Consider the following 17567-nt stretch of genomic DNA (forward strand, 5'->3'; position numbering starts at 1 on the left):
AATTATGTTATATTATAATAGTCTTATTTAAATCTTGATCCGCATTTGAAAGAAATTAAAGAAATTGGTGATTTGGGAAGTCATCTCTTTTGGATAAAAACTCAATTACTTGATTGAAAAATTAATTATTTTGTTGAAAATTAACTATTTTGTAAAAAAAGTCCTCTTTTATATCAAAAATTCAACTACTTTGTTAAAATTTTTATTTCTTTTATTTGAAGGTTCATCTCTTTCGCTGAAAATAAATTTTTGAAACTGACAATTAATCTATACCATTTTTGGTTAAAAAATCATGTATTTTGTTAACAATTCGTCTTTCTTTGTAGAAATTAAATTGCTTTATGGAAAATTTATACTTTCTGATTAAAAATTACATTTTTCGGATGAATTATGAACTGTAAATATTTTTTGGTTGCGAAGTCGTTTTGTTGCAAATGCAACTATATTGTTAAAAATTAAAATCATAATTTTTGGGTGGAAAATTCGATTATTCACTTAAAGTTGAACAACTTATTCAAAAAATTAATTTTTTCTTATTAAGGATTCATAATTATAGTTGAAAATTCAACTATTTGCCTTTAAATTAGGTTCAAAATTCAGCTTTTTTGTAGATAATACTTTTCTTGACTTTAAAATTTAAAAATTTATTAAAATGAAATTGACCTTTTTTAGTAGAAATTTAATCTTTATGGTTGAAAATGTATCATTTTTAGTCAAAAATTCAATTGTTTGGTCAAAATATGAACTGTACATCTTCTTGGGTTTAAAAGTCAATTATTTAACTAAGAGTTGAACTACTTTGTAAAAAAAATACTTTTTTAACAAGGTTTTATAATTATGGTTGAAAATTTAACTTTTTGGTTGAAAGTTTAACTCTTTGATTGAAAACTCATATTTTTCGCTTAAAAAATTCACCTTTTTGTATGTAATTCGTCTTTTTGACTTTAAAATTAAATAATTTCGTTAAAAATTCTTGTATTTTGTTTGAAATTTGCCTTTTTTTTGTAGATCCCTAATCTTCTTGGTCGAAAATTCATGTTATTAGTTGACAATTCAATAACTTTGTTGAAACTAAATTTTTGCCGGTAAAAATTATTTATCTTTATCTGAAAATGTAACTATTATAGGAGTGATTAAAAATTAATCGTATATATTGTTTAAGTGTGAAAATCGTTTTTTTTACAGAACATTAATCTTCTTGGTCAAAAATTCACCTTTTCCCTTGAAAATTCAAAAAATTTGTTGCAAATTCGTTTTTTTCCTTGTTCAATTCAATTTTTTATCACAGCTTTTATCTGGAAATTGAACTATTCAATTTTTGGTTAAACTTTATCCTGTAAATTGTTAAAACACCAATTATTTGTTAGAAAATTAATTTATTTGTTTTCGATTATGACTTGAAATATTATTTCAGGCTAAAAAATTTTCATTTTTAACCCATTCAATTTGAAATTTTTTAATTAAAAAAGAAAATTTCTTTAATGATCAGCAATATTTAACCGTTCATTTAAAACAATCCATTACAAACAACTGTTAAAAACTATACAAATTTGAACAGAATGGTTCGAAATAGAAAGCCTTGAATTGTTAAATTTGTAATGAGCTAAATTTTAAGTTTAAATGCTACGATTTTAATTTAAAAAAGATTCAGAATTAATTAAAAACTTGAAATTATTTCAAATAATTTAAAACACGATTTAGACTTTTGCAGATTTAAACAAAAAAATCTTTTTTGAGAGGCGTACACTATTTAAAAAACTAATAGTTAAATTTTTACCCATAATTATAAAACCTTGTTGAGAATAACAGTATTTTTTTTACACAGTAATTCAACTCTTACTGAAATAATCGGCTTTAAAGCCCAAGAAGATGTACAGTTCATATTTCAACCAAACAATTGTAACTTTGACCAAAAATGATACATTTACAACCAAAGAGATTAAATTCCTACCAAAAAAGGTCAATTTCCAACAAAATATATGAACTTTTTACAAAATCATTTAATTTTAAAGTCAAAAAGAGTATCATCTACAAAAAAGCTGAATTTTTCACCCAAAAATATTATTTATCAACCAAAATTTTAATTGTCGACCAAACAGTTTAACGCCCAAAGATGCCATTTTAACAAAAAAGTAAAAATTTTAACAAAAAATTTAATTTGAAAGCAAATTGTTGAATTTTCAACTATAGTTATGAATCCTTAATAAGAAAAAATTAATTTTTTTACTAAGTACTTCAACTGTAAGTGAAAATTAAACTATTTGGTCGACAATTAAAATGTTGGTTGAAAAATCATATTTTTAGGTTAAAAATTCAGCTTTTTTGTAGATGATACTCTTTTTGACTTTAAAATTAAATAATTTTGTTGAAAGTTCATATATTTTGTTGGAAATTGACCTTGTTTGGTAAAAATTAAATAATTTCGTTGAAAATTTATGTATTTTGTTTGAAATTTGTCTTTTTTTGTAGATCATTAGATTTCTTTCTGGTTTGTTATAAAGTAAACTTTTGGGTTGAAAATTGATATATTTTGTTAATTAGTTTTTTTCCGTAAAATTAAAAAAACTGCAAAATAAAAAAATTTCCTTAAAATCTTCCGGATTCTTTTTTTTTAATTTTTAAAATGTTTTTAAATACTCACTTAAAATTTATTTGTCAAAATAAAAAATCATTTTCAATGTTCTTATTAATCACAACAATTTTTGTTATTGTTTTTAAATACTGTGCAATTCTAAAAAAGGTTTTTTTTAAATCTGCAAAAGTTTAAATCGTGTTTTAAACTATTTAAAATAATTTCAAGTTTTAAATTAATTCTGCACCTTTTTTTAAATTAAAATTGTAGCGTTTAAACTTAAAATTTAGCTCATTACAAATTTAACAATTCAAGGTTTTCTATTTCGAACCATTCTGTTCAAATTTGTATAGTTTTTAACAGTTGTTTGTAATGGATTGTTTTAAATGAACGGTCAAATATTGCTGATAAGTAACAAGAATTTCTTTTTTTAATTAAAAAATTTCAAATTGAATGGGTTAAAAATAAAAAAATTTTAGACTGAAATAATATTTCAAGTCATAATCGAAAATAAATTAATTAATTTTCTAACAAATGATTGGTGTTTTAACTAATACAATTTACAGAATAAAGTTTAACCAAAAATGGAATACTTCAATTTCCAGATAAAAGCTGTGATATAAAATTGAATTGAACAAGGAAAAAAACGAATTTTCAACAAAACTGTTAAATTTTCAAGGGAAAAGGTGAATTTTTGACCGAAAAGATGAATGTTCTATAAAAAAAAACATTTTAAAACTTAACCAATATATACGATTAATTTTTAATCAATCCTATAATATTTACATTTTCAGATAAATATAAATAATTTTTGACGGAAAAAATTTATTTTCAACAAAGTTGTTGAATTGTCAACCAATAACATGAATTTTCGACCAAGAAAGTTAATTATCTACAAAAAAAGACAAATTTCAAACAAAATACATGAATTTTCAACGAAATTATTTAATTTTAAAGTCAATAAAACGAATTATCTACAAAAAGTTGATTTTTTCAGCGAAAAATATGAGTTTTCAATCAAAGGGTTAAACTTTCAACCAAAAAGTTAAATTTTCAACCATAATTATAAAATCTTGTTAAAAAAAAAAGTATTTTTTTACAAAGTAGTTCAACTCTTAGTGAAAGAATCGACTTTTAAATCCAAGAAGATGTACAGTTCATATTTTAACCAAACAATTGCATTTTTGACCAAAAATGATACATTTTCAGCCAAAAAGATTAAATTTCTACTAAAATAGGTCAATTTAATTTTAATAAATTTTAAAATTTTAAAGTCAAAAAGAGTACTATCTACAAAACCGCGGAATTTTTAACCTAATCTAAAGACAAATAGTGGAATTTTCAACTATAATTATGAATCCTTAATAAGAAAAAATTAATTTTTTTAATAAGCAGTTCAACTTTAAGTGAATAATCGAATTTTCCACCCAAAAATTATGATTTTAATTTTTAACAATATAGTTTCATTTACGACAAAACGACTTTGCAACCAAAAATTATTTACAGTTGATAACTCATCTGAAAAATGTAATTTTTAATCAAAAAGTATAAATTAGTTTTACACCTCTTTTTAAGAAAAAGTTACAATTTATTAATAAAAAATTGTTCAAACGAATACTAAATGCTTGAAACAAAGATAATTATTCCTAAGAATGACCAATTGTCCGATTAAACATAAAAAATGATTTAGAACTCCATATTAATTATTTGACACTTGAAAATTTCCCTCTTATTATAATTTCCCAAAAAACAACCCTTCCACGTGAACGTATGCAGCGGAACATATACTATATGTATGAAAAAAGTATTAAAAATAATATAACTTAGAAAACAGTGTTAGTTGATATTTTTTTGCTCTTTTTTACACTCCGATTAAATATAATAAGAGTCCCAAAAACTACCCCTAGTCATACATACCTACCCCTGCGGTAGGGGACAAAGCCGACGAAGTACAGCTTGTTAAAAATAATTAAATTAATGTGAAGATTTCCTGAAAATAAAAGCAAGAATCTAACGAACAAATTTGGACAACCACCATAATATGTTCCCATTGCAATCTGAAGAAAACTTCCACCCCCCTCATCGTTTTTCCTTTGAATAAAAATAAAAAAGAGGAAAGAAAAATGAGAGGGCAACCAACCAAATCCCCTTCCTTCTCTTGTTTATTTATTTCGTTTTTTTTTATTACTATCAAATCGCAATAAACAAAATTTTTTTTTAAATAATCAGCAACGTTTCATAACTCATACAGCACCCTTATCAGGACAAAAAAATAAAACAAAAATAAAAATAAAATAAAATTTTGAGCCGGCAGGAACAACACTGCAACCACTATACTCTCTCTCTCTCTCTGGCACCTAAAAATCAACACCACAAACGAATTTTTTACATTCTCATCAGAGAAGGTATTAGATTTGTGTAAAATTTGACCCCCCCCCCAGTTTTTGTCAAATGTCCACGTTTTGAGACCCCCTGAATCCGAAAAACAGGTTTTTATGAATGTATCTCTCTGCCTGTATGTCTGTAGGTCGCCTTTGGTACACTCGTTTATTGTCCTAAACTAAAGGTCAAGTTCGTTAGCTAGCCATTTTGGATACAAATTCAAAAGAGACCATTTTCTCAAAAACGACAAAAGTTGCAATAAAATGTTTATCAATAAATTTTTGTTTAAAGAATACCCGGTTTTTATTAAACGGGATAATGAAACCACGTCTGTTTTAATATCAATGTAAGTTATGCCTTATAATAATATACATTTTTGGGAATGATATAAAATTACGGGGAGAAACTCGAGTGAGAAGCACGAGATACATAATGATAATGTGTTCGTTAAAACCGAAGGAACTTTAATGATAGAGAATTCACAATCACCAAATTACTGTTGTCCATGCTTTCACCTTTAGTTTTAAAAAGTCTATGCACAAAGATCGAACGCGTAGCGTGAGGGAAATTCATTATCGAGCGCGAAGCGCGAGAACTAAGAGTGGCGCGCCCTAGGCGCGCTCAAACTTGCAACCGCAGCGAGCCGCGCGCGATGAGAATGTCTCCGAAATGCGGGCAGATTTTGTCTTTTTGGGGGGGGGGGGAAGGAAGAACTTTTTTTCAGATTGCAATGGGAACATTTTATGGTGGTTGTGCACATTTGGTCGTTAGATTCTTGGTTTTATTTGAAGGAAATCTTCACATTAACTTGATTGTTGGACGTTAAAAAGGATTTTCAATTTGATTTTATTCTCATTTAATTTTCTTAAATTTAATAATTAAATTATCGAATAATTGATTTGTTCATGTAATGAATACTTATAGAAATATTATATGCAATAATGTAGAACACGGAATGATAAAAAAAAAGATGAATGCCACATCTTACTAACCTTAACAAAAAATCATTCACTGCTAACTGGACGGTTATGACCCCCCCCCCCTTCCTACTCTATTGTTACGTTTGAACTCTATACTATTTGAATTTTTCTTCAGGAAATTCTTTTTACATTTCATTATTATAATTATTATTTTTCTAAGATATATTCACTTTGCCAGGTTTATTGCACGACCATATAATTAATATTTCCTCTTTTTAGTATTCATAGAAAATAATTGGAAAACTATTTTGAAATGTTAAATGAGTAACATTGTTTTAATTTCAATAATTTTTCGCATAAAAGTAACATTTTGCTTACTAACAAATTTTAAAAAGAGATCTAGTCTTAATGTTTTTTATCATTGTTTTGGAATTGGTCACTTCCCGGACGCTATACATGCCTCGAAAAGCGAACATTCAATGTGTTATAAGAAGTTATATGATAGTTATATTTATAAAAGATAATATTTTATTAAATAATTAAAACTATTAAAATTAAAAAATGAACATTCTTACTAACTTATTGATTTACCTTCAGCCTGGAGAATTGGATTGCCAAGCTTTCGCTTCCTGTTATTTTTAGAACTACATCTCGTGGTGGCCTGAATAATTAAAGAAGACAAAATCCTTTCAGAATTGATACTACCTTCAAATATTTCGTCGGAAGCGATGCAAAATAGAAACGATAGTCTAGACTCTAGAGACTTGTGGCTTTTTCGAGAAGATTAGGAGCCTTCCATAAACTAATTCTATGGGGGGGGGGGGAAGTAACGTTACAAACTTAGGTAGCGTTTAGTATGTTTTCTGATGATACATTTTAACCAATTTTGCGAATTTTGCATAAATGTATGGTTAAAAATAGTAGTATTTGGTTGAAAACTTAATTATTTTGTTGGCAATGGAAGTTTGGACGCTTGATTGATATTTTCTAATGGAAAATTCATGTATTTTGTTGAAAAATTCGTATTTTTAGGTAGATAAATTATCTTCCTGATTTTAAATGTCATCCAATTTGATTTAAAAATGCAACTGTGTGGTCAAGAATAAATCCATTGTGGTTAAAAATACAACTATTAAGTAAAAAATTAACCTTTGTGGTAAAACATTATATTTTCGGTTTGTAAATTCCACTGTTTCGTAGATACTTCGTCTTTTTGTTGCAAATTCGTTGTTTTTTTTATTCACAATTTTTTATTTAAATTCAACGTCAACTATTTGTTGGAAAATTCATGTATCTTGTTGAAAATTCATCATTCTAGGTTGAGAGAATCTTTCTCGTTAAAAATTCATCATTATTACTTTGATTAAAGATTCAACTATTTTGTTAAAAAGTCGTTTCTTTAATGCAGCAATTTGGTCAGAATCGCAACTGTTTTGTTGAAAGTTGAATTTTTTTTGTTGAAGTTTCAACATTTTGTTACTGTCGTCTTTTCTGCTTAAAAATGCGGCTATTTTGATAATCAGACGCGTCTTTTTGGATTGAAAATGTATTTTTCACGTTAAAAAACTAAAAAAGTTATCTTTCTTGCATGGAAACGAACTTTATTGCTAAACATTTTACTGTCTTCCAAAAATTATTATTTTTGCGCAAAAATTTAACTATTCGGTCTAAATTTCAACTGGTTTCTTGATAAGTCATGTATTTTGCTGACATGTTTTTTGTGGACAATTAATTTTCTTGATTAAAAGTATATTTTTGTACGGAACAAATTCAGTTATTCGGTTAAACATTCAAGTATTTTGTGGGATGTTTAATTATAAGGATGAAAATTCACCCTTTTTGTTAATTTTATCTTTTTGTTTGAAAATTCAACTGGTTTGTTGAAAGTTCATCCCTTTAGGTTAAAAATTCATCGTTTAAAACAAAAACGTCATCTTTCTTAGTTAGAAAATGAAGTTTTTCGTTAAGAACTCAAACTTCGCTTTAAAAATTAAAATGTCTTTAAAAAACTCTTCTTTTTAGTTCAAAGATTCAATTGTTTTTGGTTCAATTAAAATCATTTTTTGTATTGATAATTCGACGATTTGTTTTAAAAAGCGTCTTTGTCGATTGAAAGTTCAATTATTATTAAATGAAAATGTAATATATTTGAATTTAAAATTTTTTTAAATTTTAACAGCGGATAAAAGAGCCTAAAATTGGTAGCGTAAGTTATGAACGGTTCTTTGAATGCTTTAATTTATTATTAATATTAATAATTATACAATTAAAAATGTATATTTTGTCTTCACAAATTATTCAGTGAATTTTTCATATTCTCTACATTTTTCTCTTGATTCTGGAGAGATCCTGTCTCTTTGCAATATGGACTGGAGCCAGAGTACGGCTGAAGCAAAATTCACTTTTCCGCACGGTTGACCACGTAATCGTACGTTACATTATCAAACGGGAGCTTCTAGAAACATCCTGTATATACATGGACGGTGCTGAGTGGACGCCAGCCTCATTGAGTTTGCATTATTAATTAGCATGCTAATTGCAGTCCCTCGTCTCTCTGCTCAGCTCTTTCACGAGCCATTACTGTACTTATACTGGTCTATTTAGTTAGGTACAATCAGAAATTTTTATTCCACTGAATTTCGTCAATCGTATTTTCTTTTAAAATGTATTTTTTAGGATAAAATTCAGTTCTTGAAACAGTTGCTATCTTACTATATAACCACTCATTATCAGCATTTTCCTTTCCTGCCCTCGCTTTAACCCCTTTACCTAATATTTACTATTCTCTCGTGACCCCTTAGCACCTCAGGACCCTTCCCCTTTTTCCTCATACCATCCCATATCGCCAAAAACTCCTCCAATTCCCTTTATAATATCTCTTGCCACTGCAATGTACCCTCCTCCTTTACCACACGAGCTCATAGGCTATCCACTCGAATCTCCTCTTACTCTCTTAGTTATCTACTCCTCTCAATATCTCGCATATTCGCAGCCTTTTCACCCCCTTCCACTCGACTCTTCCCTAAACCTTTCTTTTACTCCTGCCCTTGCCAAGCCACCATTTCTCATCTCTTAAATACACTCACATCCACCCCGTTTCATAATCTCTTATACTTCATCGATATACCCTCTTTCTTTACTATCTGTGCTCATAGGCCACCCAAATGAATTTTCTCCTACTCTTTTAGTTATCCACTCTTCTCACTGTCTTATATATTCGCCTCCTATTCGCCGCCTTTCTCTTAACTCTCCTCTGATCCTTTCTGTGCCCTGCCCTTGTTACCCTGTCATTTCTCCTCTCTTCAATACATTCCCATTCACACAGGCTCATTACCCATCTTTTGAGCCGTCACCATCAACACTTCTTTTTTCTTTCCTCACTTTAATCCCATCACCAGCACCTTAACTTCTTACCCTTCCCTTAACCCCACTAATTCACCTCTATGGACCACTATCATAAGCCTACCATCTATACCATTTGCCATCTTCTCCATCTCCTCCCATACATACCTTGGTTCACCCTAAATTCATATTTCCCCTATTTCCTTTACATTTACGCCTGTCTGCCTTTGGGCTCTATAAACACTCTCTTTTTGCTTTTATAGCCCACAAAGAGAGTAAGAAAAATTGTAAAACTTTGGGCTTACAATTTTTTCAGTTTAAACAGAAAAAACATGTAATTATATTGACCACAGGAGAAATAATGTTTTTCGTCATCAGAATCAGGACAAAATCAGGATTATTGCATTTTTGAGGCATTTTTAATTCATTTTAACTTAAAAACAAGTCACCATAATTTGTTAGCCTATAGAAAATTGATCAAAGTTATAAATTTGAAAGTCATGCTCAACCGATTAAAAATCGGAAAAGTGAGTTTGAGTGTGGCAAGGGTAGAAGGGTAAGTTTGGTGAGGGTTTTAGAGCCAGTAAGGGGAGGGGTAGTAAGGGAATTGAGGGAAGGGAAGAGAGGAAGGGTAGGGGAAGGAAGAAGAAATGAGTAAGGGAGGAAGGCAGTGATTGGGAATGGGATAGTGGAAGTAGGGGAATTAGGAGGTCCGAGAGTAGGGCAAGTTGGAATAGGGTTGTAGGGAAAATAGGAAGTGGAAATGATGGGAGGTAATTGAGAGTTAATGAAGTAGAGAAAGCTATAGCAGAGTTTTAGTAGAAGTAGGCGAGGGGTATCAGGGGAAATGAGTAGAGGGAGAAATATAGGGGGAGTTTGTGATCGGGGTTGCAAATAAAAGGGGAAATAAGGGTAGGGATAGTTGGAAAAGGGAAGGGAATGTAGTGAAAGGAAGAAAAGTATGGGTTGAGATATTTTAATGTCTTAATTAATATATTTGTAGGCTACGAAACTCTCTTTCGGAGGTGCGCAGCACCTTGGACTAGCCCCCTGCCCCCTCTATTTTTCCTCTCACCACCAGCACTGCTTTCTTTTACTTTTTTCCCCTTATTTTTTTCAACCTTTCTTCTTACCTAGTGAATCGTTTTTTGGTTGTTAATTTAGAGGTATTCACAAGTGAGACGGTACATGAATGAGCGAATGGCCAAATTGCATAATACGGAAGGATAAGAGAGGTATACGCATATTAAAATCTATTGCTATGGGATGAGGGGAGAAGAGGAGTATACTGTATGTGTGTAGGGGTAGATTAGGAATTAAAGCCTTTTTATGAAAATATAGTAAACTGGGAAGGGAAGGTAATATATAGCATAGAGGTAGATTTGGAGAGGTTGAAGGAGAGATGATATACAGTTCAACAAGCTAAAAATACTTTTTTTCTTCAAAAACATAATTTCTGAAATATTTGCTGCAATTTATAGGGACAAGGTGAAAAATATTAAAAATTAATATCCAATTTCATGAGAAGTACTCAGAATATCATCATTCAGTGACAACATTCCTCGAAACTAAAATACTCTTGTTCGATAAACTAGGTACGCATTCCACGTACAGTTTGAAGTGTAAAGACGAGACTTGACTTTTGAGAATCGCTGAACTTGACCTCAAGAGCGCAGTTCAATCTTGCTTCATTCCTTGAACTTTACTGTTTTTTTTATCCGCTCCTTCCCTCTTTTTCCTTCGCCTTCGAGTATTGGTCACGATTCAAATTACCAGCTACATTAACCACTCCACTCCTGATGCAAACCTTCGAGCTTAGTTTCATCTTTACGCAAAAGATACACATTATGGGGCAAGTTAAATATTTTTAATAATAAAGTTAATAATAATAAAAATACAAAATAAACTAAAGGTATTTTTTTAGATATTTAGCGTTGGGGGGGGGGGTGCACAATTTAACAAATCTTATAAATTTTACCAATGTTTGTATCTTATATTTCAATGATAGCTTTTATATAACATGAATATAGAGCGTTTATATTTGTTTGGAATTTTTGGTCAAAGGAGAGGAAAATTGCAGAAAAGCCTGCAGAAAAATGAAGTTTCCCATCGATTTTAACGCCAAATTATTGTACTAATATAAATAATAATAAATTTTCTTGTTTTTAAGATTTCAGGGATTCTTATTGCCTTAAGTGCCATAATCTGGCGTTTAAATAACACATTAAGGAGTTAGCTTTTCCATGTTAAATCAATGGGAAACCTTATGACATTTGGGGCGCTAGGTTAATATTAACTTATTTTGCTCGAATTTGGACAAGATAATTTTCTTGGACTTTCGAAAAAAACTAGGATGTGCAAGTAAAAATCTCATTTGTAAATCCCCCCCCCCCCTCCTTCCGCCAAATTCGTTTGAGGTACATAAACACACGTGTGTAAGTCTTTGGTTAGGATATTTTGGATAATATGGGGCAAAAATCGTTAATATGACATGTTATGTTTTTGGTTATGGTAGTAAACTTGGGGTGATATGACACATAATATGCTACACATAGGGTAATGTGGGCATGGGGTGATTTGGACATGGCGTCATGTGGCAGACAGGTTCTATACAACCTTGTACTATATTTTTCAAGCACATGCATAGAAATTGGGTCTTATGCATGGTTGCATGGAAGTTGGATAAAAATGCTGCAAACAATTTAAAACTACAATTATCTGACGACGGTTAATTGTTTTCCGCTTCGCGATAAAAATTATCTTCCGCCAGATAATTGTAGTTTTCAATTTTTACGATGTTTTTAGCCAACTCCACATAAATAATATCTCGGAGATTTTCTGTATAAATTGTTGAGTAATTGGAAAGGGGCCCCATATGAAAGTTTTTTTTTCAGGTGAGGAGGAACCCACGATATACAGTTCATTATTTTTCAAGGTTTTGCCTTCTTTTTTATGATACAGTTTAAAATTGTATATGTTGCATAATAATATTGATTAATAAATAAATACATTAGTTTTTTACAACTGTAGGGGATGAGAGGTAGTGTTTGTAAAGAGCTTTGAATGGGTGAAGGGACAAAGATGTAAGAAAGGTTGCAGGGGATAAGCAGAAGGGTCTAAAATGAGAGCTTTTGCCCTTGTAGCACGAAACATTCCTGGAACGTTCCCTGAGCGTGTAACATGTCTGCCACTTGGGAACGTTCCAGGAACATTCCACTGGAACTTTTAAACAATAAATTATCGTTATTATTATTATCAATGAATATTCGATGAACAGTAAGAGATAGGTTAAAATTAATGTTAGTTTATGATATAGATACCATATTACAACGAAGTATATAGGTACTCAAAACTCAATAATGACTTCTATTTTTACATATCTCTTACGGTTTACGAGATAATTGTTATCAAAAAAAGCAATAATGGAAGGTTCCCCACAGATCCCAGTGGAACGTTCCCAAGCGGCGGACGTTTTACACGCTCCGGAAACGTTCCAAAGGTTCCCGCAAAACGTTCCAGGCACGTTCTCGGAACGTCCCATGCTATTAGGGTGGGATTGAGGGATATTAGTTGTAAGCAAGTTTGTAATAGCTAAGGGGCAGAGGTTGTGAGGAGGGTCATATCTTTTCAAGAGTAGGAGTAGGAACGCGCTCTTCTTTGACAAGGGTTCGATACAGCTCAGTAATAGCTCGAAAGTACATATTTGTTGAAAAAATAGAATGAAACGCATTATAGTTAGATAGTTTTTTGTTTCTTATGTAAAATTTGAGTTTTGGAACTTACTACCTCATGTCCTGGGACCCTTCATATAATAAATACATTGGTTGTCAATTTCATAGTTTGGAAGGGTTAAGGAGTAGGGATGTAAGAAGGATTTCATAAGTTAAGGGTCAATGGTTGTAAGGAGTGTTGCAGGAGTAAGCGGCAATGGATTTAAGGATGGTTCCAGAGTTAAAGGGCACGGTTTCTTACGACGGTTGTCGGGGTTGTAAAAAGAGTTCCAGGAGTTGTAAGGAGGGTTAAATAGTATAAGGGGCAGGGATAATTACTTGGGACAGCAGCGGCGATTGCTAGCTCTTTTTATAATATAGATAGTATTATAATATAAATAAATGCATAGGTTTTACATTTTATAGTTGCAGAGTTTGTAAGGAGAGTTACAGAAGTAAGGAGGGCAAATTTGTAATTGCATGGTTTAAGGGAAGGGATTAAAAGGAGGGTTGAAGGGGCTAAGGAGCAGGGGTTGTAAGGAGGGTATGCAGGAGCTGTAAGGAAAGTTGCAGGAGTCGTAATGAGGATCGCAGAGATCAAGGGACATAGGTAAATTCTTGAACCAGTTGCGACGTCGAGATCTTTTTAGAACAAATAGAAAGATAGAGATGTTTGGGGTAGCGGTACGGGAGGAAGTTTGGAAAGCGACAATCGTATGTAAGTGGAAACGGTCACTTTGATCAACGCCTGAGATTAAACTACCCGAGTACGTGACAAAAATTCCGACATAGACGTAGCAACACGGAAGACGATATGCGATAAGAATAGTTCCGGGAAGTGACCACCAGGAAGGGCAGGATCCTTTTTCTCGCAATCCATGACAACTTAAGAGGGTATAAGAAGGCAGGTGAGACACGAAACGGCATGTTCGACGTGGTCTACGGGAATCCGGAATCCACATCTGGATCATTCCTCCGAGTAGCCCTTTGGCCCCAGTCTCTGAAAGGATAAAGATTCGTTGTTTTCAAATCTGGGTTCGCTGACATAGGCTCCAGACATTTTTCTTCCTCAGGGTACTCTGATCAGGCTCCTGAATCTTTTGATATCTTTTGCTTATGCTGCACTGACTTCAAGACCTCTTTTATTTTGTATTTAATTCTGGGCATGTTGGTACAGGTTCCAGGCATTTATGTATAAGTTATATTTTTCTGGACACGCTGTTTCAGGCTCCAGACTTGTTACTTATTGCTTATATAGTCTGGACAAGGTGTCACAGGCTCGAGACTTTGTTAATTTTGATTAATGTCCGGAAGCGTTTAATTTATTTGAGTATCCAAAGTGGTGCATTCTATTTCGGCTGCAGTGGTAAGATTATGAATTTATTTCTTTTCTCTTCGAAAAATGATTAGAACGAAGACAGTATTGTTAGATGTAAGGTTATACTCTCACAATTGTAAAAAACTGAATCTCGATTAGTTATACTGGATCATTTTGATTGAATTAGTCGATATGAATAATTTTATCTCTCCGAAATGTCGAGAGACAGAGTTATTGCAACAACGACGACTGATTATTGATAAGAAGACTTCGCTATAAAAAATTAAGTCTGAATAAATAAGGCTTTATTTTTCAAATATTACTTTATTCAATTTATCTTCTCGTTTCTGGGTCTGAAATAATTATACAGGGACTTAGGGCTAGGTAAAATAAAATTTGGGAGATTGGATAGACGGAGAGGGCTCATGAGCATAAGAATGTAAAAGAATCAAAGGTGATTAAGAGAGGGTCATAGGAAAAGGTTTGAGCAGATGTACTTGTATATTGGAAGCCGAATGATGCAGTAGAGGGGGGCATAGGGTAATGGTGTGGAGGTGAGAGGCTGGAAAAGTAGTGGGTACATCGTTGTGGTGGAGTGCGAAGGGAAGGGTGTGGTGACAGGAATGGGATTATAGAAGTTAATTCAAAAGAAATAAAAAGAAGCGATATAATGTATAACTATGTTAAAGAACTAAAAGTCTACTTGCGGGTGTCAATAACTATTGGTATTAAACAAACAGAAGCTCTGGGGATAAACTGTTTTTCGGGAACCTATCGGGATAGTACGTCGAGTACAACTTCATCAGGACAACCTGATACGAAGAACAATAATGAACAACGATAACATAGAACCGCCGAGGGTACGAGAGGACACGTGCAACCAGAGCCATCGACACTCGATTAATGACAAACCTGGACGGGGCTTTTTTGTCACTCGTCCCGGGGACTTTCGAACGTGTAACGGATAGTCGCGCTGCCGACCACTCTTGTTTTAATTAATTTCTTGTGTACGCTCACAGCACTGCAACCAAACCTGATCGTCCGTAAAACTAGTAGGCATCTTTAAACCCGATCATCAAACACCTTTTACAAACACCACCGGCAATGGCACGTCTAATATCTTTATCAATGCTAGTTAGAAGACTTTTATGGAAGCTTAATGACTATTTTAATAGACCAAGTCGATTGTTGTATCACTATCGCATTACTGTCAGTATTTGGAAGAAATAAAATCAATTTAACAGGCGTAATATAAAATAGGAGGCATTAAATATAAAGATATGTACTCTCAGAAAATAAATAAGCGTTTGTTAGAAAACAACGTCACACTACCAGTGGGGAGGCAGATTTTGAGATGACTTGTAACGGGGGGGGGGGGGGCTTATGGTGAAATTACACACGGAATATATAGATGAAAATAACCATTTTTTTAAATGCTTAAAAACTTTGAAAGAGTAACTTTGATTTACAAGTAATGGGTCTCAATACAGACTTCATACTCTTCCCCTTATTTTCCTCTTTTCTTCCTTTTTATAATAATTCTTTTTTTCTCCCTGCTTTTAAAAAACTTCCCGTTTTTCTCATTTTTTCGCTTGAAAGTATTTTGTTGATAATTTGTTTGCTCTTTTTTTTAGTTGAAGTTTGATTTTCTCAAATGAAAATTTACAACTAACCCACTTTTGGCTGAAATATATTCAGTTACTTAGTTGCGAGTTTAACTACTTTGTTAAAAATTCATTTTGTTGGTTTAAGATTGAACTATTTTATTGAAAATTCTTTTTTTTATTAAATAGTAATTTTTTCAACTGAAAATGTACCTATTCTATTTTATGATAAGAATTGATCGTATTCAGGTGAAAATTCAAGTAGGTGAATGAAAATTGACGTTACGTGTTGTGAAAAATTTTCTACAAGGAAGACGACTTCCTTGTAGAAAATTAATCTTCTTGGTTGAAAATTCAACTAATTAGTTTTGAAAAAAATTTTATTGAAAATTATGTTTTTATATGAAAATTAAACTATTCTATTTTTAGTTCAAAATTGATCATTTTTCGGCTAGAAATGAAATGTTTAGTTGAAAACTTATGTATTTTAATGTAAATTTATTTTTTTGCGTACAAAATTAAACTTCCTGATTGGAAATTTAACTATTTCGTCGAAAATTTAACTACATTGTAAAAAATAATTTTTTTAGTTCCGCGTTTATCTCTTTGGTTAAAAATTACAATATTTTGATAAAGGTGAATTTTGTTTTAGTTAAAAGTATTCTTATATAAAGATTTATGTTATTAATCCATTTTTAGACAGAAATTAATCTTTTTTAGTTTAAAATACAACTGTTTGGTTAAAAATGTATTATTTTTTAACATTTGACTGTTTTGCACAACAATCGTCTTTGACTAAAAAAATGAAATAATTTGTTAAAAATTCGTCTTATTAGGTTGTAAGTTCTACTTACTATGGTAGAAATTTTATCTTTTTGGTTGAAAGTGTACCTCTTTGTCAAAAATTCATTTGTTTTTGGTTGGGGAATCGACTTATTTTTAGTAAATTTGTATGTTTTAATTAAATTCAACAGTTTTTGATTTAAATGAAACTCTTTTTTGCTGAAATATCAACTACTACATTTTACATTTAGAATTCATCATATTTGGTTCATTTTGACTGTTCTGACATTAAAATTGAAATCCTTTTCAGTTGAAATATCAAATATTATATTTTCGTTAAGAATTAATTTTTTTATTAAGAATTCATGTATTTGATTGAAAATTAATCATGATGAACTGGTATATCAACAATTTTCTCAAAAGGTCATGTTTTTTGAAAATTGAACTGATTTTGTAAAAAAAAATTGTTGTAGAAAATTTGTCCCTCTGGATTGAAAATGTATCATTATCGGTTGAAAAGTTCTGGGTTGAAAATTTATTCTTTTGGATTAAAAATTCAACTTTCTTTTTAAAAATTCCTTTGTTCAACTTGTAGATTCAGCTGTTTCTTCAAAACGCAACTTTTTGTGACTTATAGTAAATCTTTTTTTATTTGAAAGTACATTTTTTATAAGAATATAAACGTAAAACAGTAAAAATGTGACATAAAATTTTACTAGAACACTTAAAAAGAAGTATTTTCTTTAGAAAACTATATTTTTTAAGCAGATGCCCAAAAAGTTTATTTATATAACATAATTGTACAAAATGAGTTAGAGTGAAAGAAATATGTTTTTAAATGACATTGTAAAACGACTCATTAGAGACAGACATATGACAATTGAGATAATTGGGAGAAGAAAAAAGAAAGAGGTTTATTATTTGTTATGTATACTT

The sequence above is a fragment of the Belonocnema kinseyi genome, chromosome 1, assembly GCF_010883055.1.
Source record: "Belonocnema kinseyi isolate 2016_QV_RU_SX_M_011 chromosome 1, B_treatae_v1, whole genome shotgun sequence".
Lineage (NCBI taxonomy): Eukaryota > Metazoa > Arthropoda > Insecta > Hymenoptera > Cynipidae > Belonocnema > Belonocnema kinseyi.